At 52.5% G+C, this 26,723-nt stretch overlaps 20 non-coding genes and 17 pseudogenes across 20 annotated transcripts; 15 read left to right on the top strand and 22 right to left on the bottom strand.

Moving 5' to 3' along the window:
• Positions 1-432: 432 nt before the first annotated feature.
• On the top strand, positions 433-552 carry LOC136763649 (uncharacterized; annotated as a pseudogene).
• Positions 553-739: 187 nt separating this feature from the next.
• LOC136763722 (U1 spliceosomal RNA) lies at positions 740-903 on the bottom strand. The gene has a single exon (XR_010821047.1). It is a non-coding gene; the product is annotated as a U1 spliceosomal RNA (small nuclear RNA).
• An 875-nt stretch (positions 904-1,778) lies between these two features.
• Positions 1,779-1,942, bottom strand: LOC136763754 (U1 spliceosomal RNA). The gene has a single exon (XR_010821075.1). It is a non-coding gene; the product is annotated as a U1 spliceosomal RNA (small nuclear RNA).
• An 875-nt stretch (positions 1,943-2,817) lies between these two features.
• On the bottom strand, positions 2,818-2,981 carry LOC136763721 (U1 spliceosomal RNA). Its single transcript, XR_010821046.1, has one exon. It is a non-coding gene; the product is annotated as a U1 spliceosomal RNA (small nuclear RNA).
• Positions 2,982-3,856: 875 nt separating this feature from the next.
• Positions 3,857-4,020, bottom strand: LOC136763720 (U1 spliceosomal RNA). Its single transcript, XR_010821045.1, has one exon. It is a non-coding gene; the product is annotated as a U1 spliceosomal RNA (small nuclear RNA).
• An 834-nt stretch (positions 4,021-4,854) lies between these two features.
• Positions 4,855-5,014, bottom strand: LOC136763773 (U1 spliceosomal RNA). Its single transcript, XR_010821086.1, has one exon. It is a non-coding gene; the product is annotated as a U1 spliceosomal RNA (small nuclear RNA).
• An 832-nt stretch (positions 5,015-5,846) lies between these two features.
• Positions 5,847-5,972, bottom strand: LOC136763768 (uncharacterized; annotated as a pseudogene).
• An 875-nt stretch (positions 5,973-6,847) lies between these two features.
• Positions 6,848-7,011, bottom strand: LOC136763719 (U1 spliceosomal RNA). Its single transcript, XR_010821044.1, has one exon. It is a non-coding gene; the product is annotated as a U1 spliceosomal RNA (small nuclear RNA).
• Positions 7,012-7,886: 875 nt separating this feature from the next.
• LOC136763767 (uncharacterized) lies at positions 7,887-8,034 on the bottom strand (annotated as a pseudogene).
• Positions 8,035-12,644: 4,610 nt separating this feature from the next.
• On the top strand, positions 12,645-12,808 carry LOC136763718 (U1 spliceosomal RNA). The gene has a single exon (XR_010821043.1). It is a non-coding gene; the product is annotated as a U1 spliceosomal RNA (small nuclear RNA).
• A 187-nt stretch (positions 12,809-12,995) lies between these two features.
• Positions 12,996-13,115, bottom strand: LOC136763664 (uncharacterized; annotated as a pseudogene).
• Positions 13,116-13,683: 568 nt separating this feature from the next.
• Positions 13,684-13,847, top strand: LOC136763764 (U1 spliceosomal RNA). The gene has a single exon (XR_010821084.1). It is a non-coding gene; the product is annotated as a U1 spliceosomal RNA (small nuclear RNA).
• A 187-nt stretch (positions 13,848-14,034) lies between these two features.
• LOC136763820 (uncharacterized) lies at positions 14,035-14,154 on the bottom strand (annotated as a pseudogene).
• A 568-nt stretch (positions 14,155-14,722) lies between these two features.
• Positions 14,723-14,886, top strand: LOC136763717 (U1 spliceosomal RNA). Its single transcript, XR_010821042.1, has one exon. It is a non-coding gene; the product is annotated as a U1 spliceosomal RNA (small nuclear RNA).
• A 187-nt stretch (positions 14,887-15,073) lies between these two features.
• LOC136763819 (uncharacterized) lies at positions 15,074-15,193 on the bottom strand (annotated as a pseudogene).
• Positions 15,194-15,761: 568 nt separating this feature from the next.
• On the top strand, positions 15,762-15,925 carry LOC136763689 (U1 spliceosomal RNA). Its single transcript, XR_010821017.1, has one exon. It is a non-coding gene; the product is annotated as a U1 spliceosomal RNA (small nuclear RNA).
• Positions 15,926-16,112: 187 nt separating this feature from the next.
• LOC136763646 (uncharacterized) lies at positions 16,113-16,232 on the bottom strand (annotated as a pseudogene).
• Positions 16,233-16,753: 521 nt separating this feature from the next.
• LOC136763716 (U1 spliceosomal RNA) lies at positions 16,754-16,917 on the top strand. The gene has a single exon (XR_010821041.1). It is a non-coding gene; the product is annotated as a U1 spliceosomal RNA (small nuclear RNA).
• A 187-nt stretch (positions 16,918-17,104) lies between these two features.
• Positions 17,105-17,224, bottom strand: LOC136763663 (uncharacterized; annotated as a pseudogene).
• Positions 17,225-17,792: 568 nt separating this feature from the next.
• On the top strand, positions 17,793-17,956 carry LOC136763688 (U1 spliceosomal RNA). Its single transcript, XR_010821016.1, has one exon. It is a non-coding gene; the product is annotated as a U1 spliceosomal RNA (small nuclear RNA).
• A 187-nt stretch (positions 17,957-18,143) lies between these two features.
• LOC136763645 (uncharacterized) lies at positions 18,144-18,263 on the bottom strand (annotated as a pseudogene).
• Positions 18,264-18,784: 521 nt separating this feature from the next.
• On the top strand, positions 18,785-18,948 carry LOC136763714 (U1 spliceosomal RNA). The gene has a single exon (XR_010821040.1). It is a non-coding gene; the product is annotated as a U1 spliceosomal RNA (small nuclear RNA).
• Positions 18,949-19,135: 187 nt separating this feature from the next.
• LOC136763818 (uncharacterized) lies at positions 19,136-19,255 on the bottom strand (annotated as a pseudogene).
• Positions 19,256-19,823: 568 nt separating this feature from the next.
• Positions 19,824-19,987, top strand: LOC136763713 (U1 spliceosomal RNA). Its single transcript, XR_010821039.1, has one exon. It is a non-coding gene; the product is annotated as a U1 spliceosomal RNA (small nuclear RNA).
• A 187-nt stretch (positions 19,988-20,174) lies between these two features.
• On the bottom strand, positions 20,175-20,294 carry LOC136763643 (uncharacterized; annotated as a pseudogene).
• Positions 20,295-20,815: 521 nt separating this feature from the next.
• LOC136763687 (U1 spliceosomal RNA) lies at positions 20,816-20,979 on the top strand. The gene has a single exon (XR_010821015.1). It is a non-coding gene; the product is annotated as a U1 spliceosomal RNA (small nuclear RNA).
• A 187-nt stretch (positions 20,980-21,166) lies between these two features.
• On the bottom strand, positions 21,167-21,286 carry LOC136763642 (uncharacterized; annotated as a pseudogene).
• Positions 21,287-21,807: 521 nt separating this feature from the next.
• On the top strand, positions 21,808-21,971 carry LOC136763712 (U1 spliceosomal RNA). The gene has a single exon (XR_010821038.1). It is a non-coding gene; the product is annotated as a U1 spliceosomal RNA (small nuclear RNA).
• A 187-nt stretch (positions 21,972-22,158) lies between these two features.
• LOC136763816 (uncharacterized) lies at positions 22,159-22,278 on the bottom strand (annotated as a pseudogene).
• Positions 22,279-22,846: 568 nt separating this feature from the next.
• LOC136763686 (U1 spliceosomal RNA) lies at positions 22,847-23,010 on the top strand. The gene has a single exon (XR_010821014.1). It is a non-coding gene; the product is annotated as a U1 spliceosomal RNA (small nuclear RNA).
• Positions 23,011-23,197: 187 nt separating this feature from the next.
• Positions 23,198-23,317, bottom strand: LOC136763845 (uncharacterized; annotated as a pseudogene).
• Positions 23,318-23,838: 521 nt separating this feature from the next.
• On the top strand, positions 23,839-24,002 carry LOC136763711 (U1 spliceosomal RNA). The gene has a single exon (XR_010821037.1). It is a non-coding gene; the product is annotated as a U1 spliceosomal RNA (small nuclear RNA).
• Positions 24,003-24,189: 187 nt separating this feature from the next.
• On the bottom strand, positions 24,190-24,309 carry LOC136763815 (uncharacterized; annotated as a pseudogene).
• A 568-nt stretch (positions 24,310-24,877) lies between these two features.
• Positions 24,878-25,041, top strand: LOC136763750 (U1 spliceosomal RNA). Its single transcript, XR_010821071.1, has one exon. It is a non-coding gene; the product is annotated as a U1 spliceosomal RNA (small nuclear RNA).
• A 187-nt stretch (positions 25,042-25,228) lies between these two features.
• LOC136763844 (uncharacterized) lies at positions 25,229-25,348 on the bottom strand (annotated as a pseudogene).
• Positions 25,349-25,869: 521 nt separating this feature from the next.
• On the top strand, positions 25,870-26,033 carry LOC136763685 (U1 spliceosomal RNA). Its single transcript, XR_010821013.1, has one exon. It is a non-coding gene; the product is annotated as a U1 spliceosomal RNA (small nuclear RNA).
• A 187-nt stretch (positions 26,034-26,220) lies between these two features.
• On the bottom strand, positions 26,221-26,340 carry LOC136763842 (uncharacterized; annotated as a pseudogene).
• Positions 26,341-26,723: the final 383 nt, after the last annotated feature.

The following is a 26,723-nucleotide window of genomic DNA, read 5'->3' as shown; positions in this document are numbered from 1 at the left end:
CACTGAGGGTCATCTTGTAATTGTCGTTTTTGCCTGGATGTCTTGAAATTCTGAAGAACTAAATGAGGATAAGCGTTTTCCCATGACGCTCTCTGGCCCCGCCCCTCCCGGCGGGCGGCCGCGATGGCCAAAGCCCCGGCTTTTCATTTGGGAACACTGGTGGACGTTCCCCCGTCAATTCCACGGAGGAAATATTTGTTGTCATTGGCTGAGAGGGATCATCAGTGCTATTCCAATTATATGGGAACAGCAGAGAGGGAGAGACTGAGACGTAGAGATAAACATTGATAGAAAGGCAGGGAGAAGAATGGGAGAGAGATTCAAAACAATCATTCTAGAAAAGAAAGCAGAGAAACTATTTGCCAGCTGACAAGGAGCCACGGCACCACACCACACCAGGTATATGAGCACTTTGAGAGAGCATTTCTCATCGCTTATGGCCAAACCACCCTGAATATCAACCGATCTCGTCTGATCTCGCAAACTAAGCAGGCTCAGGCCTGGTCAGTACTCGGATGGGAGAGTGCCTGGGAATACCAGGTGCTGTAAGCTTTTTCACACTGTTGACAGCAGGGGGCACCCATTCCTCACACCTCACTTGTATTTTCTCCTCCATGCATGCCTCTCGCACAAACAGAAAAAAAACAAAAAGCTCCGTAAACGCGTGCAGCCCACCCACTCATGCGGAAAGGAGCGGAGCGAAGCAGTAACGATCTGTTTTTCATCGTACAGGAATGATGAGGGGAGAGCGCGAACGCAGTCCCCCACTACCAGAAATTTTGCAGTCGAGATTCCCACATTTGGGGAATTCGCAGGGGTCAGCACAACCGGAGTGCAATGGCCGAGCCTCGCCCTGGGTGAACCACCTTCGTGATCATGGTATCTCCCCTGCCAGGTAAGTATGAGTTGGAAAGGCGACCCATGCCACGGGCGCCTGGCACGACCCCATCACCATCCCAGGGTGGGTAAAATGTCAGCTCGATGCTCAAGGGTCATGTGATCAATCATTTCTTGCAGTGTTCAGGCCTGCCTCCTGTGACACTGAGGGTCATCTTGTAATTGTCGTTTTTGCCTGGATGTCTTGAAATTCTGAAGAACTAAATGAGGATAAGCGTTTTCCCATGACGCTCTCTGGCCCCGCCCCTCCCGGCGGGCGGCCGCGATGGCCAAAGCCCCGGCTTTTCATTTGGGAACACTGGTGGACGTTCCCCCGTCAATTCCACGGAGGAAATATTTGTTGTCATTGGCTGAGAGGGATCATCAGTGCTATTCCAATTATATGGGAACAGCAGAGAGGGAGAGACTGAGACGTAGAGATAAACATTGATAGAAAGGCAGGGAGAAGAATGGGAGAGAGATTCAAAACAATCATTCTAGAAAAGAAAGCAGAGAAACTATTTGCCAGCTGACAAGGAGCCACGGCACCACACCACACCAGGTATATGAGCACTTTGAGAGAGCATTTCTCATCGCTTATGGCCAAACCACCCTGAATATCAACCGATCTCGTCTGATCTCGCAAACTAAGCAGGCTCAGGCCTGGTCAGTACTCGGATGGGAGAGTGCCTGGGAATACCAGATGCTGTAAGCTTTTTCACACTGTTGACAGCAGGGGGCACCCATTCCTCACACCTCACTTGTATTTTCTCCTCCATGCGTGCCTCTCGCACAAACAGAAAAAAAACAAAAAGCTCCGTAAACGCGTGCAGCCCACCCACTCATGCGGAAAGGAGCGGAGCGAAGCAGTAACGATCTGTTTTTCATCGTACAGGAATGATGAGGGGAGAGCGCGAACGCAGTCCCCCACTACCAGAAATTTTGCAGTCGAGATTCCCACATTTGGGGAATTCGCAGGGGTCAGCAAAACCGGAGTGCAATGGCCGAGCCTCGCCCTGGGTGAACCACCTTCGTGATCATGGTATCTCCCCTGCCAGGTAAGTATGAGTTGGAAAGGCGACCCATGCCACGGGCGCCTGGCACGACCCCATCACCATCCCAGGGTGGGTAAAATGTCAGCTCGATGCTCAAGGGTCATGTGATCAATCATTTCTTGCAGTGTTCAGGCCTGCCTCCTGTGACACTGAGGGTCATCTTGTAATTGTCGTTTTTGCCTGGATGTCTTGAAATTCTGAAGAACTAAATGAGGATAAGCGTTTTCCCATGACGCTCTCTGGCCCCGCCCCTCCCGGCGGGCGGCCGCGATGGCCAAAGCCCCGGCTTTTCATTTGGGAACACTGGTGGACGTTCCCCCGTCAATTCCACGGAGGAAATATTTGTTGTCATTGGCTGAGAGGGATCATCAGTGCTATTCCAATTATATGGGAACAGCAGAGAGGGAGAGACTGAGACGTAGAGATAAACATTGATAGAAAGGCAGGGAGAAGAATGGGAGAGAGATTCAAAACAATCATTCTAGAAAAGAAAGCAGAGAAACTATTTGCCAGCTGACAAGGAGCCACGGCACCACACCACACCAGGTATATGAGCACTTTGAGAGAGCATTTCTCATCGCTTATGGCCAAACCACCCTGAATATCAACCGATCTCGTCTGATCTCGCAAACTAAGCAGGCTCAGGCCTGGTCAGTACTCGGATGGGAGAGTGCCTGGGAATACCAGATGCTGTAAGCTTTTTCACACTGTTGACAGCAGGGGGCACCCATTCCTCACACCTCACTTGTATTTTCTCCTCCATGCGTGCCTCTCGCACAAACAGAAAAAAAACAAAAAGCTCCGTAAACGCGTGCAGCCCACCCACTCATGCGGAAAGGAGCGGAGCGAAGCAATAACGATCTGTTTTTCATCATACAGGAATGATGAGGGGAGAGCGCGAACGCAGTCCCCCACTACCAGAAATTTTGCAGTCGAGATTCCCACATTTGGGGAATTCGCAGGGGTCAGCACAACCGGAGTGCAATGGCCGAGCCTCGCCCTGGGTGAACCACCTTCGTGATCATGGTATCTCCCCTGCCAGGTAAGTATGAGTTGGAAAGGCGACCCATGCCACGGGCGCCTGGCACGACCCCATCACCATCCCAGGGTGGGTAAAATGTCAGCTCGATGCTCAAGGGTCATGTGATCAATCATTTCTTGCAGTGTTCAGGCCTGCCTCCTGTGACACTGAGGGTCATCTTGTAATTGTCGTTTTTGCCTGGATGTCTTGAAATTCTGAAGAACTAAATGAGGATAAGCGTTTTCCCATGACGCTCTCTGGCCCCGCCCCTCCCGGCGGGCGGCCGCGATGGCCAAAGCCCCGGCTTTTCATTTGGGAACACTGGTGGACGTTCCCCCGTCAATTCCACGGAGGAAATATTTGTTGTCATTGGCTGAGAGGGATCATCAGTGCTATTCCAATTATATGGGAACAGCAGAGAGGGAGAGACTGAGACGTAGAGATAAACATTGATAGAAAGGCAGGGAGAAGAATGGGAGAGAGATTCAAAACAATCATTCTAGAAAAGAAAGCAGAGAAACTATTTGCCAGCTGACAAGGAGCCACGGCACCACACCACACCAGGTATATGAGCACTTTGAGAGAGCATTTCTCATCGCTTATGGCCAAACCACCCTGAATATCAACCGATCTCGTCTGATCTCGCAAACTAAGCAGGCTCAGGCCTGGTCAGTACTCGGATGGGAGAGTGCCTGGGAATACCAGATGCTGTAAGCTTTTTCACACTGTTGACAGCAGGGGGCACCCATTCCTCACACCTCACTTGTATTTTCTCCTCCATGCGTGCCTCTCGCACAAACAGAAAAAAAACAAAAAGCTCCGTAAACGCGTGCAGCCCACCCACTCATGCGGAAAGGAGCGGAGCGAAGCAATAACGATCTGTTTTTCATCATACAGGAATGATGAGGGGAGAGCGCGAACGCAGTCCCCCACTACCAGAAATTTTGCAGTCGAGATTCCCACATTTGGGGAATTCGCAGGGGTCAGCACAACCGGAGTGCAATGGCCGAGCCTCGCCCTGGGTGAACCACCTTCGTGATCATGGTATCTCCCCTGCCAGGTAAGTATGAGTTGGAAAGGCGACCCATGCCACGGGCGCCTGGCACGACCCCATCACCATCCCAGGGTGGGTAAAATGTCAGCTCGATGCTCAAGGGTCATGTGATCAATCATTTCTTGCAGTGTTCAGGCCTGCCTCCTGTGACACTGAGGGTCATCTTGTAATTGTCGTTTTTGCCTGGATGTCTTGAAATTCTGAAGAACTAAATGAGGATAAGCGTTTTCCCATGACGCTCTCTGGCCCCGCCCCTCCCGGCGGGCGGCCGCGATGGCCAAAGCCCCGGCTTTTCATTTGGGAACACTGGTGGACGTTCCCCCGTCAATTCCACGGAGGAAATATTTGTTGTCATTGGCTGAGAGGGATCATCAGTGCTATTCCAATTATATGGGAACAGCAGAGAGGGAGAGACTGAGACGTAGAGATAAACATTGATAGAAAGGCAGGGAGAAGAATGGGAGAGAGATTCAAAACAATCATTCTAGAAAAGAAAGCAGAGAAACTATTTGCCAGCTGACAAGGAGCCACGGCACCACACCACACCAGGTATATGAGCACTTTGAGAGAGCATTTCTCATCGCTTATGGCCAAACCACCCTGAATATCAACCGATCTCGTCTGATCTCGCAAACTAAGCAGGCTCAGGCCTGGTCAGTACTCGGATGGGAGAGTGCCTGGGAATACCAGATGCTGTAAGCTTTTTCACACTGTTGACAGCAGGGGGCACCCATTCCTCACACCTCACTTGTATTTTCTCCTCCATGCGTGCCTCTCGCACAAACAGAAAAAAAACAAAAAGCTCCGTAAACGCGTGCAGCCCACCCACTCATGCGGAAAGGAGCGGAGCGAAGCAATAACGATCTGTTTTTCATCATACAGGAATGATGAGGGGAGAGCGCGATTTGGGGAATTCGCAGGGGTCAGCACAACCGGAGTGCAATGGCCGAGCCTCGCCCTGGGTGAACCACCTTCGTGATCATGGTATCTCCCCTGCCAGGTAAGTATGAGTTGGAAAGGCGACCCATGCCACGGGCGCCTGGCACGACCCCATCACCATCCCAGGGTGGGTAAAATGTCAGCTCGATGCTCAAGGGTCATGTGATCAATCATTTCTTGCAGTGTTCAGGCCTGCCTCCTGTGACACTGAGGGTCATCTTGTAATTGTCGTTTTTGCCTGGATGTCTTGAAATTCTGAAGAACTAAATGAGGATAAGCGTTTTCCCATGACGCTCTCTGGCCCCGCCCCTCCCGGCGGGCGGCCGCGATGGCCAAAGCCCCGGCTTTTCATTTGGGAACACTGGTGGACGTTCCCCCGTCAATTCCACGGAGGAAATATTTGTTGTCATTGGCTGAGAGGGATCATCAGTGCTATTCCAATTATATGGGAACAGCAGAGAGGGAGAGACTGAGACGTAGAGATAAACATTGATAGAAAGGCAGGGAGAAGAATGGGAGAGAGATTCAAAACAATCATTCTAGAAAAGAAAGCAGAGAAACTATTTGCCAGCTGACAAGGAGCCACGGCACCACACCACACCAGGTATATGAGCACTTTGAGAGAGCATTTCTCATCGCTTATGGCCAAACCACCCTGAATATCAACCGATCTCGTCTGATCTCGCAAACTAAGCAGGCTCAGGCCTGGTCAGTACTCGGATGGGAGAGTGCCTGGGAATACCAGATGCTGTAAGCTTTTTCACACTGTTGACAGCAGGGGGCACCCATTCCTCACACCTCACTTGTATTTTCTCCTCCATGCGTGCCTCTCGCACAAACAGAAAAAAAACAAAAAGCTCCGTAAACGCGTGCAGCCCACCCACTCATGCGGAAAGGAGCGGAGCGAATTCGAGATTCCCACATTTGGGGAATTCGCAGGGGTCAGCACAACCGGAGTGCAATGGCCGAGCCTCGCCCTGGGTGAACCACCTTCGTGATCATGGTATCTCCCCTGCCAGGTAAGTATGAGTTGGAAAGGCGACCCATGCCACGGGCGCCTGGCACGACCCCATCACCATCCCAGGGTGGGTAAAATGTCAGCTCGATGCTCAAGGGTCATGTGATCAATCATTTCTTGCAGTGTTCAGGCCTGCCTCCTGTGACACTGAGGGTCATCTTGTAATTGTCGTTTTTGCCTGGATGTCTTGAAATTCTGAAGAACTAAATGAGGATAAGCGTTTTCCCATGACGCTCTCTGGCCCCGCCCCTCCCGGCGGGCGGCCGCGATGGCCAAAGCCCCGGCTTTTCATTTGGGAACACTGGTGGACGTTCCCCCGTCAATTCCACGGAGGAAATATTTGTTGTCATTGGCTGAGAGGGATCATCAGTGCTATTCCAATTATATGGGAACAGCAGAGAGGGAGAGACTGAGACGTAGAGATAAACATTGATAGAAAGGCAGGGAGAAGAATGGGAGAGAGATTCAAAACAATCATTCTAGAAAAGAAAGCAGAGAAACTATTTGCCAGCTGACAAGGAGCCACGGCACCACACCACACCAGGTATATGAGCACTTTGAGAGAGCATTTCTCATCGCTTATGGCCAAACCACCCTGAATATCAACCGATCTCGTCTGATCTCGCAAACTAAGCAGGCTCAGGCCTGGTCAGTACTCGGATGGGAGAGTGCCTGGGAATACCAGATGCTGTAAGCTTTTTCACACTGTTGACAGCAGGGGGCACCCATTCCTCACACCTCACTTGTATTTTCTCCTCCATGCGTGCCTCTCGCACAAACAGAAAAAAAACAAAAAGCTCCGTAAACGCGTGCAGCCCACCCACTCATGCGGAAAGGAGCGGAGCGAAGCAGTAACGATCTGTTTTTCATCGTACAGGAATGATGAGGGGAGAGCGCGAACGCAGTCCCCCACTACCAGAAATTTTGCAGTCGAGATTCCCACATTTGGGGAATTCGCAGGGGTCAGCACAACCGGAGTGCAATGGCCGAGCCTCGCCCTGGGTGAACCACCTTCGTGATCATGGTATCTCCCCTGCCAGGTAAGTATGAGTTGGAAAGGCGACCCATGCCACGGGCGCCTGGCACGACCCCATCACCATCCCAGGGTGGGTAAAATGTCAGCTCGATGCTCAAGGGTCATGTGATCAATCATTTCTTGCAGTGTTCAGGCCTGCCTCCTGTGACACTGAGGGTCATCTTGTAATTGTCGTTTTTGCCTGGATGTCTTGAAATTCTGAAGAACTAAATGAGGATAAGCGTTTTCCCATGACGCTCTCTGGCCCCGCCCCTCCCGGCGGGCGGCCGCGATGGCCAAAGCCCCGGCTTTTCATTTGGGAACACTGGTGGACGTTCCCCCGTCAATTCCACGGAGGAAATATTTGTTGTCATTGGCTGAGAGGGATCATCAGTGCTATTCCAATTATATGGGAACAGCAGAGAGGGAGAGACTGAGACGTAGAGATAAACATTGATAGAAAGGCAGGGAGAAGAATGGGAGAGAGATTCAAAACAATCATTCTAGAAAAGAAAGCAGAGAAACTATTTGCCAGCTGACAAGGAGCCACGGCACCACACCACACCAGGTATATGAGCACTTTGAGAGAGCATTTCTCATCGCTTATGGCCAAACCACCCTGAATATCAACCGATCTCGTCTGATCTCGCAAACTAAGCAGGCTCAGGCCTGGTCAGTACTCGGATGGGAGAGTGCCTGGGAATACCAGATGCTGTAAGCTTTTTCACACTGTTGACAGCAGGGGGCACCCATTCCTCACACCTCACTTGTATTTTCTCCTCCATGCGTGCCTCTCGCACAAACAGAAAAAAAACAAAAAGCTCCGTAAACGCGTGCAGCCCACCCACTCATGCGGAAAGGAGCGGAGCGAAGCAGTAACGATCTGTTTTTCATCGTACAGGAATGATGAGGGGAGAGCGCGAACGCAGTCCCCCACTACCAGAAATTTTGCAGTCGAGATTCCCACATTTGGGGAATTCGCAGGGGTCAGCACAACCGGAGTGCAATGGCCGAGCCTCGCCCTGGGTGAACCGCAGACCACGGCCACGTCGTCCATATAGGCCAGGGCCTTCAGTTGCTCTCCGCCGGAACCCGGGAGATGGAAACCTGTCACCCGGACGTCCCGGCGGATCGCCTGCATGAACGGCTCCAAGCAGAGGACGTACAGCAGGGCCGACAGGGGACAACCCTGCCGGACCCCCGACCTGACCGGAAATGGTTCGGTCAGGTGGCGGTTCACAAGGACCCTGCTGCTTAGGCCGCTGTAGATGATCTTCACCCACTTCCTCAGGCCAAGAGCGAGACCCATCCTCTCCATAACGAGCTGCAGGTATTCGTGGCCCACTCTGTCGAAGGCTTTCTCCTGGTCCAAGCTGATTAGGACCAGGGGAAGCCCTCTCTCGTTCGAGTAGGCCACGACATCCCTGAGCAGCATGGCGTTGTCGGCCGCCGATCTCCCCCGGGCACCACAGACCTGGTTGGGACCCACGACTTGAGGGAGTGGCCGCTGCAGCCGGAGCGTCAGTGCTTTGGCCAGTATCTTGTAGTCGGTGCACAGGAGGCTGACTGGCCGCCAGTTCCTCAGATCTTTTGGGTCTCCCTTCTTGTGAAGAAGGGAGAGGATACTTTTCTTCATCGAAGGGGCCAATCTGCCCTCTCTGTACATCGACCCCAGGACCTGGCCCAGATCTTCCTTAAGCACCTCCCAAAAGATCTTATAGAACTCAGCAGGGATCCCATCGGGACCCGGTGTCCATCCAGAGTTAAGACTCTTTATCACCTGGGAGAGTTCAGTGGTGGTGATCTCTGGATCCTCCTCCTCCTCCTCGTCCCCCTCATTGCGGGACTCCAACAGGGACAGAAAGTGATGGATCAGATTTTGATCCACCACCTTCTGGTCGTACAACTCCCTGTAGAAATCCCGCACCACTGTCTCAACAGCCTCTCTGCCCTCCACCTCTTGCCCCGAGGAGTCGATCATGGAGGACATTGCAGGCCGCCTCTCCTTCGTTTTCTTGAAGAAGAAGCGGCTGCATTTCTCATCGTCCTCCATGATGCGGACCCTGGAAAGGACCTTGATCTTTTCTTGCTCCTCCCGATAGAGGGCGGAGAGACTCAGTTTGACCCGGGCCACCTCCTCAGCTAGGTCGAAGCCTCTGAGCTGTAAAAGACTCAGGCGCTGGAGGCGGGCGTTTAGATGGGAATATCTCGCCCGCCTCTCGCGAGCTTTCCGTTTCCCCAGCTGAATGAAGTAGCCCTTGGTTCTTTTCTTCATCATCTCCCACCACTCTATGGGAGAATCAAAAAGGTCCTTCAGGGTCCTCCACTCCTCGAGGCGTCTGCTAAAGGTCTTAATCACACGAGGGTCATCGAGCAGAGAGGTGTTGAGCTTCCAGACCCCAGGCCCCGACTCCCGTGTGCTCGGAATGAGCACCTCTGTCGTCAGGAGCCTGTGGTCTGAAAAGAAGACCGCCTCCGAAGACATGGCGGTCCTCTCCAGTGGCTTGCTGAGGAGGACGAGATCTATCCTGGAGAAGGAGGAGCCAGAAGAACTCACCCAGGTGAACAAGGGGACCAGGTCCCGACCTGCGTCGCAGAGTTCAAAGTCCTCCACGAACGCAGCGAGGTCCCTGCTGGATCTATCGTTACGGGGCTTACTCCGGTCTACATCCCTCAGAGCACAGTTGAAATCACCTGAAATGATAACTGGCAAGGTGCCGATCAGGAGCGGGCGTAGCTGAGGGAGAAAGAGGACTCTCTCTCTCTGGCTGGTGGGGGCATAGACATTGACCAGCCTCAATACAGCCCCCTTGTATTTAAAATCGAGGCTGGCCAGTCTGCCCGCCTCTATGACCTTAAATGTTTTAACTGTTAAGAAGGGGTTTTTCAGGAGTACGGCAATCCCGTCCGCTCGGGACACATTGGACCCCGACCAGAAGGATTCTCCTAGGGTCCAAGTGTCCCGGAGATCTTTGTATTCTTTTTGGAACGGGATGCCGCACTCCTGTAAACAAATAATGTCTGCCTTCATTCCAGCCAGAGAGTTTAAAACATCGGTCCTCTTTTTCACCTCAGCAATGCTCCTCACATTAATTGAAATAATGGTTAATGCCATAATGGCTGTGAGGGCAATTACCCGCTCCGTAACAATCATGTAAAGAAACCTTTCTCTTCCCCACTCCTCTCTTCTCCCTCACCTAGCTTAGCGCTAGCACCCCTCATTTCAATCATTTGCCTCACCGCTTGATCCTCTAGGAAGACTATGGGGGGGGCTCGGCTCCCGCCACCCGGTAAGGCGGGCAAAACTCCACTGGGCTCAGGGCCCGTGGTGCTGGAGGTTCTCCCTGGTTCCTTTGCGGCCGAGGCCCGACGAACAGATGGCAGGGCAGAGGCTTTATGTACAACTGGGGAGAAAACTGTGTAGACCCCGCTAGTTGTTCTTTTAACTAATGGTGGGGGAGGGGGTGGTCTCTCCCTTCCCGGCTGTCTGCCGCCGCAGGCCTCCTCCCCTAGCGCCAGTGACCTTGCCATCACGTCCCTGATGTCTTTCTGGGAAAGGACACTGGCGCCGACTCTCGTCTCCTGAGGACCTGCAGCTCTCCCACTACTGCCGGGAGGGCATACCTGACCCCTCCCCTGGGAGAGTCTCAGTTGTGGGGCAGGAGGAATGTTATTTCTAGGGGGCCTCTCCTCTACCAGGCTGCCCACTCGGGGCAGTGGAGAAGGCCCACCACTCTCCTCTCCGGAGTCAGAGTGGGGCGTATAAAAATTTGAGGGAGGGGACTCTGGAGCAGGGGAGGAGCCGGCAGGGGGGGGAGAATCTGCAGAATGAATCCTCTTTTTCATCATACCCCCCCTACCCATGCTCCTCTTCTCAGCCCTCCTTCTCTTCCCCGCTACCACTGTCCACTCTCCCTCTGCCTCCACTTCTGACCCAGAGTCAGAGAGGGAGCCTATGAGGCTCCTGAGGATTGTTTCCTCTCTACCCCCATCTTGGGGTATCACCTTTGGAGGAGCCTCCACTTGATTTTCTCTCTCTCCACCACCCCCGAGGGCCCGCGCCCTATTTGCATAGGAGGAGGGACAATTCCTAAAAAGGTGCCCTCCCCCACCGCACAGGTTGCAGGCCCTCTCCTGCTTGCAGGCCCTGGTCTGATGTTCCCCGCCGCAGACCTTGCACTTAACAACGGTACAGGCTGCGGCTAAATGACCCAGGGCCCCGCAGTTCCTACATAATTTGGGCATGCCATGATAAAAGACAAGCCCCCTATTTGCTCCTAAAACCACGGTGCTTGGTAGATGGCGTACTCCGCCGATGGCGGCCACTTCCACCTGCAGGCGCACCTGCCACCGCCGAGCACCGGTCCAGACCCCATCCTCATCATTAACTCTCCTACTTTCAGACAGGATCTCACAGTGTCTCCTCAGCCATACTTCTACGTCATACTCTGCCACTGCTTCATTGTAAAACTGAATAGTTACAATTTTAATCTCTCTATCTGTCAGGGCGTCGACCACAAAGTCATTCAGGGGCATGCTGTCTTTTTTCTCCCTATACAGGTTCCAAAAACTCTCCAGCACTTGAGGGTTCTTAAAGCTCACCTCGAACACGTCCCTAGGTCCAGGCAGTTTTACCACACAGTTCAGCTCAGAAGGGGCAAAGCCCAGGCCCCTCTGCAGCACGGACCTGCTGAACTCCAGCCGGGTGAGGGCCGCGGTCTCGGCTCCAGCCTCACGGCTGAAGCGCACCGCATTATGGCGCCTCACACCGGCGGTTCGCTGGGCCATGCTGCACTTTCCTACCTTGGAGAAGGGTCGGGAGGCTCTCAATCCGGAGGTCGGGGCAAGTCCACCTGGCTGGGGAGCAGCTTCCACCTCCGGGGCTCTTGCAGGGAGCGGGCCTTGCGGGGAGAAGTCCGGGCCCTGGCTGCAGGAGGTCTCCCTCAGGGACGTTGCCGATCGGCCTGGTCGGTCCCTGGAATCCGAGGCCTCTCCTGGATCCTGGCTGGTGACGTCAGCGGGGAGCAGTCCTGGTCAGGCCGGGCTCCGGGTAGATGGTCGGCCGGGCTTCTGGATGGGACCCACTCCGTGAGGAGTCCTCCGACCCCTCTGGCTAGGTCCCCTGTCGCTCCCGGTCCGTCCCAATCTCCACTCGCCTCGGCCTCCGGACCGCTCCAAGGACCCAGGACTCTGCAGCTCTGTCAACCGGCACCTCCCCGTCTCGTCTGGTCTGGCCTGATGGATCAGCTCCCTGCAAGGAAAAAAGAAAGACTGTCAAGTACAGCTCAAAAAGCCCCCTGCTGGACAAAGGTTTCTCTCGCTATTGAAGGGAAACCCGAGTCCGAGATCCAAGAGTCAGATACATTGAAAATAACTGAAAATGCATTGAACAAATTAATTTGGCCATCGCGGCCGCCCGCCGGGAGGGGCGGGGCCAGAGAGCGTCATGGGAAAACGCTTATCCTCATTTAGTTCTTCAGAATTTCAAGACATCCAGGCAAAAACGACAATTACAAGATGACCCTCAGTGTCACAGGAGGCAGGCCTGAACACTGCAAGAAATGATTGATCACATGACCCTTGAGCATCGAGCTGACATTTTACCCACCCTGGGATGGTGATGGGGTCGTGCCAGGCGCCCGTGGCATGGGTCGCCTTTCCAACTCATACTTACCTGGCAGGGGAGATACCATGATCACGAAGGTGGTTCACCCAGGGCGAGGCTCGGCCATTGCACTCCGGTTGTGCTGACCCCTGCGAATTCCCCAAATGTGGGAATCTCGACTGCAAAATTTCTGGTAGTGGGGGACTGCGTTCGCGCTCTCCCCTCATCATTCCTGTACGATGAAAAACAGATCGTTATTGCTTCGCTCCGCTCCTTTCCGCATGAGTGGGTGGGCTGCACGTGTTTACGGAGCTTTTTGTTTTTTTTCTGTTTGTGCGAGAGGCACGCATGGAGGAGAAAATACAAGTGAGGTGTGAGGAATAGGTGCCCCCTGCTGTCAACAGTGTGAAAAAGCTTACAGCATCTGGTATTCCCAGGCACTCTCCCATCCGAGTACTGACCAGGCCTGAGCCTGCTTAGTTTGCGAGATCAGACGAGATCGGTTGATATTCAGGGTGGTATGGCCATAAGCGATGAGAAATGCTCTCTCAAAGTGCTCATATACCTGGTGTGGTGTGGTGCCGTGGCTCCTTGTCAGCTGGCAAGTAGTTTCTCTGCTTTCTTTTCTAGAATGATTGTTTTGAATCTCTCTCCCATTCTTCTCCCTGCCTTTCTATCAATGTTTATCTCTACGTCTCAGTCTCTCCCTCTCTGCTGTTCCCATATAATTGGAATAGCACTGATGATCCCTCTCAGCCAATGACAACAAATATTTCCTCCGTGGAATTGACGGGGGAACGTCCACCAGTGTTCCCAAATGAAAAGCCGGGGCTTTGGCCATCGCGGCCGCCCGCCGGGAGGGGCGGGGCCAGAGAGCGTCATGGGAAAACGCTTATCCTCATTTAGTTCTTCAGAATTTCAAGACATCCAGGCAAAAACGACAATTACAAGATGACCCTCAGTGTCACAGGAGGCAGGCCTGAACACTGCAAGAAATGATTGATCACATGACCCTTGAGCATCGAGCTGACATTTTACCCACCCTGGGATGGTGATGGGGTCGTGCCAGGCGCCCGTGGCATGGGTCGCCTTTCCAACTCATACTTACCTGGCAGGTGAGATACCATGATCACGAAGGTGGTTCACCCAGGGCGAGGCTCGGCCATTGCACTCCGGTTGTGCTGACCCCTGCGAATTCCCCAAATGTGGGAATCTCGACTGCAAAATTTCTGGTAGTGGGGGACTGCGTTCGCGCTCTCCCCTCATCATTCCTGTATGATGAAAAACAGATCGTTATTGCTTCGCTCCGCTCCTTTCCGCATGAGTGGGTGGGCTGCACGCGTTTACGGAGCTTTTTGTTTTTTTTCTGTTTGTGCGAGAGGCACGCATGGAGGAGAAAATACAAGTGAGGTGTGAGGAATAGGTGCCCCCTGCTGTCAACAGTGTGAAAAAGCTTACAGCACCTGGTATTCCCAGGCACTCTCCCATCCGAGTACTGACCAGGCCTGAGCCTGCTTAGTTTGCGAGATCAGACGAGATCGGTTGATATTCAGGGTGGTATGGCCATAAGCGATGAGAAATGCTCTCTCAAAGTGCTCATATACCTGGTGTGGTGTGGTGCCGTGGCTCCTTGTCAGCTGGCAAATAGTTTCTCTGCTTTCTTTTCTAGAATGATTGTTTTGAATCTCTCTCCCATTCTTCTCCCTGCCTTTCTATCAATGTTTATCTCTACGTCTCAGTCTCTCCCTCTCTGCTGTTCCCATATAATTGGAATAGCACTGATGATCCCTCTCAGCCAATGACAACAAATATTTCCTCCGTGGAATTGACGGGGGAACGTCCACCAGTGTTCCCAAATGAAAAGCCGGGGCTTTGGCCATCGCGGCCGCCCGCCGGGAGGGGCGGGGCCAGAGAGCGTCATGGGAAAACGCTTATCCTCATTTAGTTCTTCAGAATTTCAAGACATCCAGGCAAAAACGACAATTACAAGATGACCCTCAGTGTCACAGGAGGCAGGCCTGAACACTGCAAGAAATGATTGATCACATGACCCTTGAGCATCGAGCTGACATTTTACCCACCCTGGGATGGTGATGGGGTCGTGCCAGGCGCCCGTGGCATGGGTCGCCTTTCCAACTCATACTTACCTGGCAGGGGAGATACCATGATCACGAAGGTGGTTCACCCAGGGCGAGGCTCGGCCATTGCACTCCGGTTGTGCTGACCCCTGCGAATTCCCCAAATGTGGGAATCTCGACTGCAAAATTTCTGGTAGTGGGGGACTGCGTTCGCGCTCTCCCCTCATCATTCCTGTACGATGAAAAACAGATCGTTATTGCTTCGCTCCGCTCCTTTCCGCATGAGTGGGTGGGCTGCACGCGTTTACGGAGCTTTTTGTTTTTTTTCTGTTTGTGCGAGAGGCACGCATGGAGGAGAAAATACAAGTGAGGTGTGAGGAATAGGTGCCCCCTGCTGTCAACAGTGTGAAAAAGCTTACAGCACCTGGTATTCCCAGGCACTCTCCCATCCGAGTACTGACCAGGCCTGAGCCTGCTTAGTTTGCGAGATCAGACGAGATCGGTTGATATTCAGGGTGGTATGGCCATAAGCGATGAGAAATGCTCTCTCAAAGTGCTCATATACCTGGTGTGGTGTGGTGCCGTGGCTCCTTGTCAGCTGGCAAATAGTTTCTCTGCTTTCTTTTCTAGAATGATTGTTTTGAATCTCTCTCCCATTCTTCTCCCTGCCTTTCTATCAATGTTTATCTCTACGTCTCAGTCTCTCCCTCTCTGCTGTTCCCATATAATTGGAATAGCACTGATGATCCCTCTCAGCCAATGACAACAAATATTTCCTCCGTGGAATTGACGGGGGAACGTCCACCAGTGTTCCCAAATGAAAAGCCGGGGCTTTGGCCATCGCGGCCGCCCGCCGGGAGGGGCGGGGCCAGAGAGCGTCATGGGAAAACGCTTATCCTCATTTAGTTCTTCAGAATTTCAAGACATCCAGGCAAAAACGACAATTACAAGATGACCCTCAGTGTCACAGGAGGCAGGCCTGAACACTGCAAGAAATGATTGATCACATGACCCTTGAGCATCGAGCTGACATTTTACCCACCCTGGGATGGTGATGGGGTCGTGCCAGGCGCCCGTGGCATGGGTCGCCTTTCCAACTCATACTTACCTGGCAGGGGAGATACCATGATCATGAAGGTGGTTCACCCAGGGCGAGGCTCGGCCATTGCACTCCGGTTGTGCTGACCCCTGCGAATTCCCCAAATGTGGGAATCTCGACTGCAAAATTTCTGGTAGTGGGGGACTGCGTTCGCGCTCTCCCCTCATCATTCCTGTACGATGAAAAACAGATCGTTATTGCTTCGCTCCGCTCCTTTCCGCATGAGTGGGTGGGCTGCACGCGTTTACGGAGCTTTTTGTTTTTTTTCTGTTTGTGCGAGAGGCACGCATGGAGGAGAAAATACAAGTGAGGTGTGAGGAATAGGTGCCCCCTGCTGTCAACAGTGTGAAAAAGCTTACAGCACCTGGTATTCCCAGGCACTCTCCCATCCGAGTACTGACCAGGCCTGAGCCCGCTTAGTTTGCGAGATCAGACGAGATCGGTTGATATTCAGGGTGGTATGGCCATAAGCGATGAGAAATGCTCTCTCAAAGTGCTCATATACCTGGTGTGGTGTGGTGCCGTGGCTCCTTGTCAGCTGGCAAATAGTTTCTCTGCTTTCTTTTCTATCAATGTTTATCTCTACGTCTCAGTCTCTCCCTCTCTGCTGTTCCCATATAATTGGAATAGCACTGATGATCCCTCTCAGCCAATGACAACAAATATTTCCTCCGTGGAATTGACGGGGGAACGTCCACCAGTGTTCCCAAATGAAAAGCCGGGGCTTTGGCCATCGCGGCCGCCCGCCGGGAGGGGCGGGGCCAGAGAGCGTCATGGGAAAACGCTTATCCTCATTTAGTTCTTCAGAATTTCAAGACATCCAGGCAAAAACGACAATTACAAGATGACCCTCAGTGTCACAGGAGGCAGGCCTGAACACTGCAAGAAATGATTGATCACATGACCCTTGAGCATCGAGCTGACATTTTACCCACCCTGGGATGGTGATGGGGTCGTGCCAGGCGCCCGTGGCATGGGTCGCCTTTCCAACTCATACTTACCTGGCAGGGGAGATACCATGATCACGAAGGTGGTTCACCCAGGGCGAGGCTCGGCCATTGCACTCCGGTTGTGCTGACCCCTGCGAATTCCCCAAATGTGGGAATCTCGACTGCAAAATTTCTGGTAGTGGGGGACTGCGTTCGCGCTCTCCCCTCATCATTCCTGTACGATGAAAAACAGATCGTTATTGCTTCGCTCCGCTCCTTTCCGCATGAGTGGGTGGGCTGCACGTGTTTACGGAGCTTTTTGTTTTTTTTCTGTTTGTGCGAGAGGCACGCATGGAGGAGAAAATACAAGTGAGGTGTGAGGAATAGGTGCCCCCTGCTGTCAACAGTGTGAAAAAGCTTACAGCATCTGGTATTCCCAGGCACTCTCCCATCCGAGTACTGACCAGGCCTGAGCCTGCTTAGTTTGCGAGATCAGACGAGATCGGTTGATATTCAGGGTGGTATGGCCATAAGCGATGAGAAATGCTCTCTCAAAGTGCTCATATACCTGGTGTGGTGTGGTGCCGTGGCTCCTTGTCAGCTGGCAAGTAGTTTCTCTGCTTTCTTTTCTAGAATGATTGTTTTGAATCTCTCTCCCATTCTTCTCCCTGCCTTTCTATCAATGTTTATCTCTACGTCTCAGTCTCTCCCTCTCTGCTGTTCCCATATAATTGGAATAGCACTGATGATCCCTCTCAGCCAATGACAACAAATATTTCCTCCGTGGAATTGACGGGGGAACGTCCACCAGTGTTCCCAAATGAAAAGCCGGGGCTTTGGCCATCGCGGCCGCCCGCCGGGAGGGGCGGGGCCAGAGAGCGTCATGGGAAAACGCTTATCCTCATTTAGTTCTTCAGAATTTCAAGACATCCAGGCAAAAACGACAATTACAAGATGACCCTCAGTGTCACAGGAGGCAGGCCTGAACACTGCAAGAAATGATTGATCACATGACCCTTGAGCATCGAGCTGACATTTTACCCACCCTGGGATGGTGATGGGGTCGTGCCAGGCGCCCGTGGCATGGGTCGCCTTTCCAACTCATACTTACCTGGCAGGGGAGATACCATGATCATGAAGGTGGTTCACCCAGGGCGAGGCTCGGCCATTGCACTCCGGTTGTGCTGACCCCTGCGAATTCCCCAAATGTGGGAATCTCGACTGCAAAATTTCTGGTAGTGGGGGACTGCGTTCGCGCTCTCCCCTCATCATTCCTGTACGATGAAAAACAGATCGTTATTGCTTCGCTCCGCTCCTTTCCGCATGAGTGGGTGGGCTGCACGCGTTTACGGAGCTTTTTGTTTTTTTTCTGTTTGTGCGAGAGGCACGCATGGAGGAGAAAATACAAGTGAGGTGTGAGGAATAGGTGCCCCCTGCTGTCAACAGTGTGAAAAAGCTTACAGCACCTGGTATTCCCAGGCACTCTCCCATCCGAGTACTGACCAGGCCTGAGCCCGCTTAGTTTGCGAGATCAGACGAGATCGGTTGATATTCAGGGTGGTATGGCCATAAGCGATGAGAAATGCTCTCTCAAAGTGCTCATATACCTGGTGTGGTGTGGTGCCGTGGCTCCTTGTCAGCTGGCAAATAGTTTCTCTGCTTTCTTTTCTATCAATGTTTATCTCTACGTCTCAGTCTCTCCCTCTCTGCTGTTCCCATATAATTGGAATAGCACTGATGATCCCTCTCAGCCAATGACAACAAATATTTCCTCCGTGGAATTGACGGGGGAACGTCCACCAGTGTTCCCAAATGAAAAGCCGGGGCTTTGGCCATCGCGGCCGCCCGCCGGGAGGGGCGGGGCCAGAGAGCGTCATGGGAAAACGCTTATCCTCATTTAGTTCTTCAGAATTTCAAGACATCCAGGCAAAAACGACAATTACAAGATGACCCTCAGTGTCACAGGAGGCAGGCCTGAACACTGCAAGAAATGATTGATCACATGACCCTTGAGCATCGAGCTGACATTTTACCCACCCTGGGATGGTGATGGGGTCGTGCCAGGCGCCCGTGGCATGGGTCGCCTTTCCAACTCATACTTACCTGGCAGGGGAGATACCATGATCACGAAGGTGGTTCACCCAGGGCGAGGCTCGGCCATTGCACTCCGGTTGTGCTGACCCCTGCGAATTCCCCAAATGTGGGAATCTCGACTGCAAAATTTCTGGTAGTGGGGGACTGCGTTCGCGCTCTCCCCTCATCATTCCTGTACGATGAAAAACAGATCGTTATTGCTTCGCTCCGCTCCTTTCCGCATGAGTGGGTGGGCTGCACGCGTTTACGGAGCTTTTTGTTTTTTTTCTGTTTGTGCGAGAGGCACGCATGGAGGAGAAAATACAAGTGAGGTGTGAGGAATAGGTGCCCCCTGCTGTCAACAGTGTGAAAAAGCTTACAGCACCTGGTATTCCCAGGCACTCTCCCATCCGAGTACTGACCAGGCCTGAGCCTGCTTAGTTTGCGAGATCAGACGAGATCGGTTGATATTCAGGGTGGTATGGCCATAAGCGATGAGAAATGCTCTCTCAAAGTGCTCATATACCTAGTGTGGTGTGGTGCCGTGGCTCCTTGTCAGCTGGCAAATAGTTTCTCTGCTTTCTTTTCTAGAATGATTGTTTTGAATCTCTCTCCCATTCTTCTCCCTGCCTTTCTATCAATGTTTATCTCTACGTCTCAGTCTCTCCCTCTCTGCTGTTCCCATATAATTGGAATAGCACTGATGATCCCTCTCAGCCAATGACAACAAATATTTCCTCCGTGGAATTGACGGGGGAACGTCCACCAGTGTTCCCAAATGAAAAGCCGGGGCTTTGGCCATCGCGGCCGCCCGCCGGGAGGGGCGGGGCCAGAGAGCGTCATGGGAAAACGCTTATCCTCATTTAGTTCTTCAGAATTTCAAGACATCCAGGCAAAAACGACAATTACAAGATGACCCTCAGTGTCACAGGAGGCAGGCCTGAACACTGCAAGAAATGATTGATCACATGACCCTTGAGCATCGAGCTGACATTTTACCCACCCTGGGATGGTGATGGGGTCGTGCCAGGCGCCCGTGGCATGGGTCGCCTTTCCAACTCATACTTACCTGGCAGGGGAGATACCATGATCACGAAGGTGGTTCACCCAGGGCGAGGCTCGGCCATTGCACTCCGGTTGTGCTGACCCCTGCGAATTCCCCAAATGTGGGAATCTCGACTGCAAAATTTCTGGTAGTGGGGGACTGCGTTCGCGCTCTCCCCTCATCATTCCTGTACGATGAAAAACAGATCGTTATTGCTTCGCTCCGCTCCTTTCCGCATGAGTGGGTGGGCTGCACGCGTTTACGGAGCTTTTTGTTTTTTTTCTGTTTGTGCGAGAGGCACGCATGGAGGAGAAAATACAAGTGAGGTGTGAGGAATAGGTGCCCCCTGCTGTCAACAGTGTGAAAAAGCTTACAGCACCTGGTATTCCCAGGCACTCTCCCATCCGAGTACTGACCAGGCCTGAGCCCGCTTAGTTTGCGAGATCAGACGAGATCGGTTGATATTCAGGGTGGTATGGCCATAAGCGATGAGAAATGCTCTCTCAAAGTGCTCATATACCTGGTGTGGTGTGGTGCCGTGGCTCCTTGTCAGCTGGCAAATAGTTTCTCTGCTTTCTTTTCTATCAATGTTTATCTCTACGTCTCAGTCTCTCCCTCTCTGCTGTTCCCATATAATTGGAATAGCACTGATGATCCCTCTCAGCCAATGACAACAAATATTTCCTCCGTGGAATTGACGGGGGAACGTCCACCAGTGTTCCCAAATGAAAAGCCGGGGCTTTGGCCATCGCGGCCGCCCGCCGGGAGGGGCGGGGCCAGAGAGCGTCATGGGAAAACGCTTATCCTCATTTAGTTCTTCAGAATTTCAAGACATCCAGGCAAAAACGACAATTACAAGATGACCCTCAGTGTCACAGGAGGCAGGCCTGAACACTGCAAGAAATGATTGATCACATGACCCTTGAGCATCGAGCTGACATTTTACCCACCCTGGGATGGTGATGGGGTCGTGCCAGGCGCCCGTGGCATGGGTCGCCTTTCCAACTCATACTTACCTGGCAGGGGAGATACCATGATCATGAAGGTGGTTCACCCAGGGCGAGGCTCGGCCATTGCACTCCGGTTGTGCTGACCCCTGCGAATTCCCCAAATGTGGGAATCTCGACTGCAAAATTTCTGGTAGTGGGGGACTGCGTTCGCGCTCTCCCCTCATCATTCCTGTACGATGAAAAACAGATCGTTATTGCTTCGCTCCGCTCCTTTCCGCATGAGTGGGTGGGCTGCACGCGTTTACGGAGCTTTTTGTTTTTTTTCTGTTTGTGCGAGAGGCACGCATGGAGGAGAAAATACAAGTGAGGTGTGAGGAATAGGTGCCCCCTGCTGTCAACAGTGTGAAAAAGCTTACAGCACCTGGTATTCCCAGGCACTCTCCCATCCGAGTACTGACCAGGCCTGAGCCCGCTTAGTTTGCGAGATCAGACGAGATCGGTTGATATTCAGGGTGGTATGGCCATAAGCGATGAGAAATGCTCTCTCAAAGTGCTCATATACCTGGTGTGGTGTGGTGCCGTGGCTCCTTGTCAGCTGGCAAATAGTTTCTCTGCTTTCTTTTCTATCAATGTTTATCTCTACGTCTCAGTCTCTCCCTCTCTGCTGTTCCCATATAATTGGAATAGCACTGATGATCCCTCTCAGCCAATGACAACAAATATTTCCTCCGTGGAATTGACGGGGGAACGTCCACCAGTGTTCCCAAATGAAAAGCCGGGGCTTTGGCCATCGCGGCCGCCCGCCGGGAGGGGCGGGGCCAGAGAGCGTCATGGGAAAACGCTTATCCTCATTTAGTTCTTCAGAATTTCAAGACATCCAGGCAAAAACGACAATTACAAGATGACCCTCAGTGTCACAGGAGGCAGGCCTGAACACTGCAAGAAATGATTGATCACATGACCCTTGAGCATCGAGCTGACATTTTACCCACCCTGGGATGGTGATGGGGTCGTGCCAGGCGCCCGTGGCATGGGTCGCCTTTCCAACTCATACTTACCTGGCAGGGGAGATACCATGATCACGAAGGTGGTTCACCCAGGGCGAGGCTCGGCCATTGCACTCCGGTTGTGCTGACCCCTGCGAATTCCCCAAATGTGGGAATCTCGACTGCAAAATTTCTGGTAGTGGGGGACTGCGTTCGCGCTCTCCCCTCATCATTCCTGTACGATGAAAAACAGATCGTTATTGCTTCGCTCCGCTCCTTTCCGCATGAGTGGGTGGGCTGCACGCGTTTACGGAGCTTTTTGTTTTTTTTCTGTTTGTGCGAGAGGCACGCATGGAGGAGAAAATACAAGTGAGGTGTGAGGAATAGGTGCCCCCTGCTGTCAACAGTGTGAAAAAGCTTACAGCACCTGGTATTCCCAGGCACTCTCCCATCCGAGTACTGACCAGGCCTGAGCCTGCTTAGTTTGCGAGATCAGACGAGATCGGTTGATATTCAGGGTGGTATGGCCATAAGCGATGAGAAATGCTCTCTCAAAGTGCTCATATACCTGGTGTGGTGTGGTGCCGTGGCTCCTTGTCAGCTGGCAAATAGTTTCTCTGCTTTCTTTTCTAGAATGATTGTTTTGAATCTCTCTCCCATTCTTCTCCCTGCCTTTCTATCAATGTTTATCTCTACGTCTCAGTCTCTCCCTCTCTGCTGTTCCCATATAATTGGAATAGCACTGATGATCCCTCTCAGCCAATGACAACAAATATTTCCTCCGTGGAATTGACGGGGGAACGTCCACCAGTGTTCCCAAATGAAAAGCCGGGGCTTTGGCCATCGCGGCCGCCCGCCGGGAGGGGCGGGGCCAGAGAGCGTCATGGGAAAACGCTTATCCTCATTTAGTTCTTCAGAATTTCAAGACATCCAGGCAAAAACGACAATTACAAGATGACCCTCAGTGTCACAGGAGGCAGGCCTGAACACTGCAAGAAATGATTGATCACATGACCCTTGAGCATCGAGCTGACATTTTACCCACCCTGGGATGGTGATGGGGTCGTGCCAGGCGCCCGTGGCATGGGTCGCCTTTCCAACTCATACTTACCTGGCAGGGGAGATACCATGATCATGAAGGTGGTTCACCCAGGGCGAGGCTCGGCCATTGCACTCCGGTTGTGCTGACCCCTGCGAATTCCCCAAATGTGGGAATCTCGACTGCAAAATTTCTGGTAGTGGGGGACTGCGTTCGCGCTCTCCCCTCATCATTCCTGTACGATGAAAAACAGATCGTTATTGCTTCGCTCCGCTCCTTTCCGCATGAGTGGGTGGGCTGCACGCGTTTACGGAGCTTTTTGTTTTTTTTCTGTTTGTGCGAGAGGCACGCATGGAGGAGAAAATACAAGTGAGGTGTGAGGAATAGGTGCCCCCTGCTGTCAACAGTGTGAAAAAGCTTACAGCACCTGGTATTCCCAGGCACTCTCCCATCCGAGTACTGACCAGGCCTGAGCCCGCTTAGTTTGCGAGATCAGACGAGATCGGTTGATATTCAGGGTGGTATGGCCATAAGCGATGAGAAATGCTCTCTCAAAGTGCTCATATACCTGGTGTGGTGTGGTGCCGTGGCTCCTTGTCAGCTGGCAAATAGTTTCTCTGCTTTCTTTTCTATCAATGTTTATCTCTACGTCTCAGTCTCTCCCTCTCTGCTGTTCCCATATAATTGGAATAGCACTGATGATCCCTCTCAGCCAATGACAACAAATATTTCCTCCGTGGAATTGACGGGGGAACGTCCACCAGTGTTCCCAAATGAAAAGCCGGGGCTTTGGCCATCGCGGCCGCCCGCCGGGAGGGGCGGGGCCAGAGAGCGTCATGGGAAAACGCTTATCCTCATTTAGTTCTTCAGAATTTCAAGACATCCAGGCAAAAACGACAATTACAAGATGACCCTCAGTGTCACAGGAGGCAGGCCTGAACACTGCAAGAAATGATTGATCACATGACCCTTGAGCATCGAGCTGACATTTTACCCACCCTGGGATGGTGATGGGGTCGTGCCAGGCGCCCGTGGCATGGGTCGCCTTTCCAACTCATACTTACCTGGCAGGGGAGATACCATGATCACGAAGGTGGTTCACCCAGGGCGAGGCTCGGCCATTGCACTCCGGTTGTGCTGACCCCTGCGAATTCCCCAAATGTGGGAATCTCGACTGCAAAATTTCTGGTAGTGGGGGACTGCGTTCGCGCTCTCCCCTCATCATTCCTGTACGATGAAAAACAGATCGTTATTGCTTCGCTCCGCTCCTTTCCGCATGAGTGGGTGGGCTGCACGCGTTTACGGAGCTTTTTGTTTTTTTTCTGTTTGTGCGAGAGGCACGCATGGAGGAGAAAATACAAGTGAGGTGTGAGGAATAGGTGCCCCCTGCTGTCAACAGTGTGAAAAAGCTTACAGCACCTGGTATTCCCAGGCACTCTCCCATCCGAGTACTGACCAGGCCTGAGCCTGCTTAGTTTGCGAGATCAGACGAGATCGGTTGATATTCAGGGTGGTATGGCCATAAGCGATGAGAAATGCTCTCTCAAAGTGCTCATATACCTGGTGTGGTGTGGTGCCGTGGCTCCTTGTCAGCTGGCAAATAGTTTCTCTGCTTTCTTTTCTAGAATGATTGTTTTGAATCTCTCTCCCATTCTTCTCCCTGCCTTTCTATCAATGTTTATCTCTACGTCTCAGTCTCTCCCTCTCTGCTGTTCCCATATAATTGGAATAGCACTGATGATCCCTCTCAGCCAATGACAACAAATATTTCCTCCGTGGAATTGACGGGGGAACGTCCACCAGTGTTCCCAAATGAAAAGCCGGGGCTTTGGCCATCGCGGCCGCCCGCCGGGAGGGGCGGGGCCAGAGAGCGTCATGGGAAAACGCTTATCCTCATTTAGTTCTTCAGAATTTCAAGACATCCAGGCAAAAACGACAATTACAAGATGACCCTCAGTGTCACAGGAGGCAGGCCTGAACACTGCAAGAAATGATTGATCACATGACCCTTGAGCATCGAGCTGACATTTTACCCACCCTGGGATGGTGATGGGGTCGTGCCAGGCGCCCGTGGCATGGGTCGCCTTTCCAACTCATACTTACCTGGCAGGGGAGATACCATGATCATGAAGGTGGTTCACCTAGGGCGAGGCTCGGCCATTGCACTCCGGTTGTGCTGACCCCTGCGAATTCCCCAAATGTGGGAATCTCGACTGCAAAATTTCTGGTAGTGGGGGACTGCGTTCGCGCTCTCCCCTCATCATTCCTGTACGATGAAAAACAGATCGTTATTGCTTCGCTCCGCTCCTTTCCGCATGAGTGGGTGGGCTGCACGCGTTTACGGAGCTTTTTGTTTTTTTTCTGTTTGTGCGAGAGGCACGCATGGAGGAGAAAATACAAGTGAGGTGTGAGGAATAGGTGCCCCCTGCTGTCAACAGTGTGAAAAAGCTTACAGCACCTGGTATTCCCAGGCACTCTCCCATCCGAGTACTGACCAGGCCTGAGCCCGCTTAGTTTGCGAGATCAGACGAGATCGGTTGATATTCAGGGTGGTATGGCCATAAGCGATGAGAAATGCTCTCTCAAAGTGCTCATATACCTGGTGTGGTGTGGTGCCGTGGCTCCTTGTCAGCTGGCAAATAGTTTCTCTGCTTTCTTTTCTATCAATGTTTATCTCTACGTCTCAGTCTCTCCCTCTCTGCTGTTCCCATATAATTGGAATAGCACTGATGATCCCTCTCAGCCAATGACAACAAATATTTCCTCCGTGGAATTGACGGGGGAACGTCCACCAGTGTTCCCAAATGAAAAGCCGGGGCTTTGGCCATCGCGGCCGCCCGCCGGGAGGGGCGGGGCCAGAGAGCGTCATGGGAAAACGCTTATCCTCATTTAGTTCTTCAGAATTTCAAGACATCCAGGCAAAAACGACAATTACAAGATGACCCTCAGTGTCACAGGAGGCAGGCCTGAACACTGCAAGAAATGATTGATCACATGACCCTTGAGCATCGAGCTGACATTTTACCCACCCTGGGATGGTGATGGGGTCGTGCCAGGCGCCCGTGGCATGGGTCGCCTTTCCAACTCATACTTACCTGGCAGGGGAGATACCATGATCATGAAGGTGGTTCACCCAGGGCGAGGCTCGGCCATTGCACTCCGGTTGTGCTGACCCCTGCGAATTCCCCAAATGTGGGAATCTCGACTGCAAAATTTCTGGTAGTGGGGGACTGCGTTCGCGCTCTCCCCTCATCATTCCTGTACGATGAAAAACAGATCGTTATTGCTTCGCTCCGCTCCTTTCCGCATGAGTGGGTGGGCTGCACGCGTTTACGGAGCTTTTTGTTTTTTTTCTGTTTGTGCGAGAGGCACGCATGGAGGAGAAAATACAAGTGAGGTGTGAGGAATAGGTGCCCCCTGCTGTCAACAGTGTGAAAAAGCTTACAGCACCTGGTATTCCCAGGCACTCTCCCATCCGAGTACTGACCAGGCCTGAGCCCGCTTAGTTTGCGAGATCAGACGAGATCGGTTGATATTCAGGGTGGTATGGCCATAAGCGATGAGAAATGCTCTCTCAAAGTGCTCATATACCTGGTGTGGTGTGGTGCCGTGGCTCCTTGTCAGCTGGCAAATAGTTTCTCTGCTTTCTTTTCTATCAATGTTTATCTCTACGTCTCAGTCTCTCCCTCTCTGCTGTTCCCATATAATTGGAATAGCACTGATGATCCCTCTCAGCCAATGACAACAAATATTTCCTCCGTGGAATTGACGGGGGAACGTCCACCAGTGTTCCCAAATGAAAAGCCGGGGCTTTGGCCATCGCGGCCGCCCGCCGGGAGGGGCGGGGCCAGAGAGCGTCATGGGAAAACGCTTATCCTCATTTAGTTCTTCAGAATTTCAAGACATCCAGGCAAAAACGACAATTACAAGATGACCCTCAG

This window comes from Amia ocellicauda, chromosome 11 (genome assembly GCF_036373705.1).
Source record: "Amia ocellicauda isolate fAmiCal2 chromosome 11, fAmiCal2.hap1, whole genome shotgun sequence".
Classification (NCBI taxonomy): Eukaryota; Metazoa; Chordata; class Actinopteri; order Amiiformes; family Amiidae; genus Amia; species Amia ocellicauda.
Note: the sequence above shows the minus strand (reverse complement) of the source record. Positions and strands in the feature narration are given on the sequence as shown.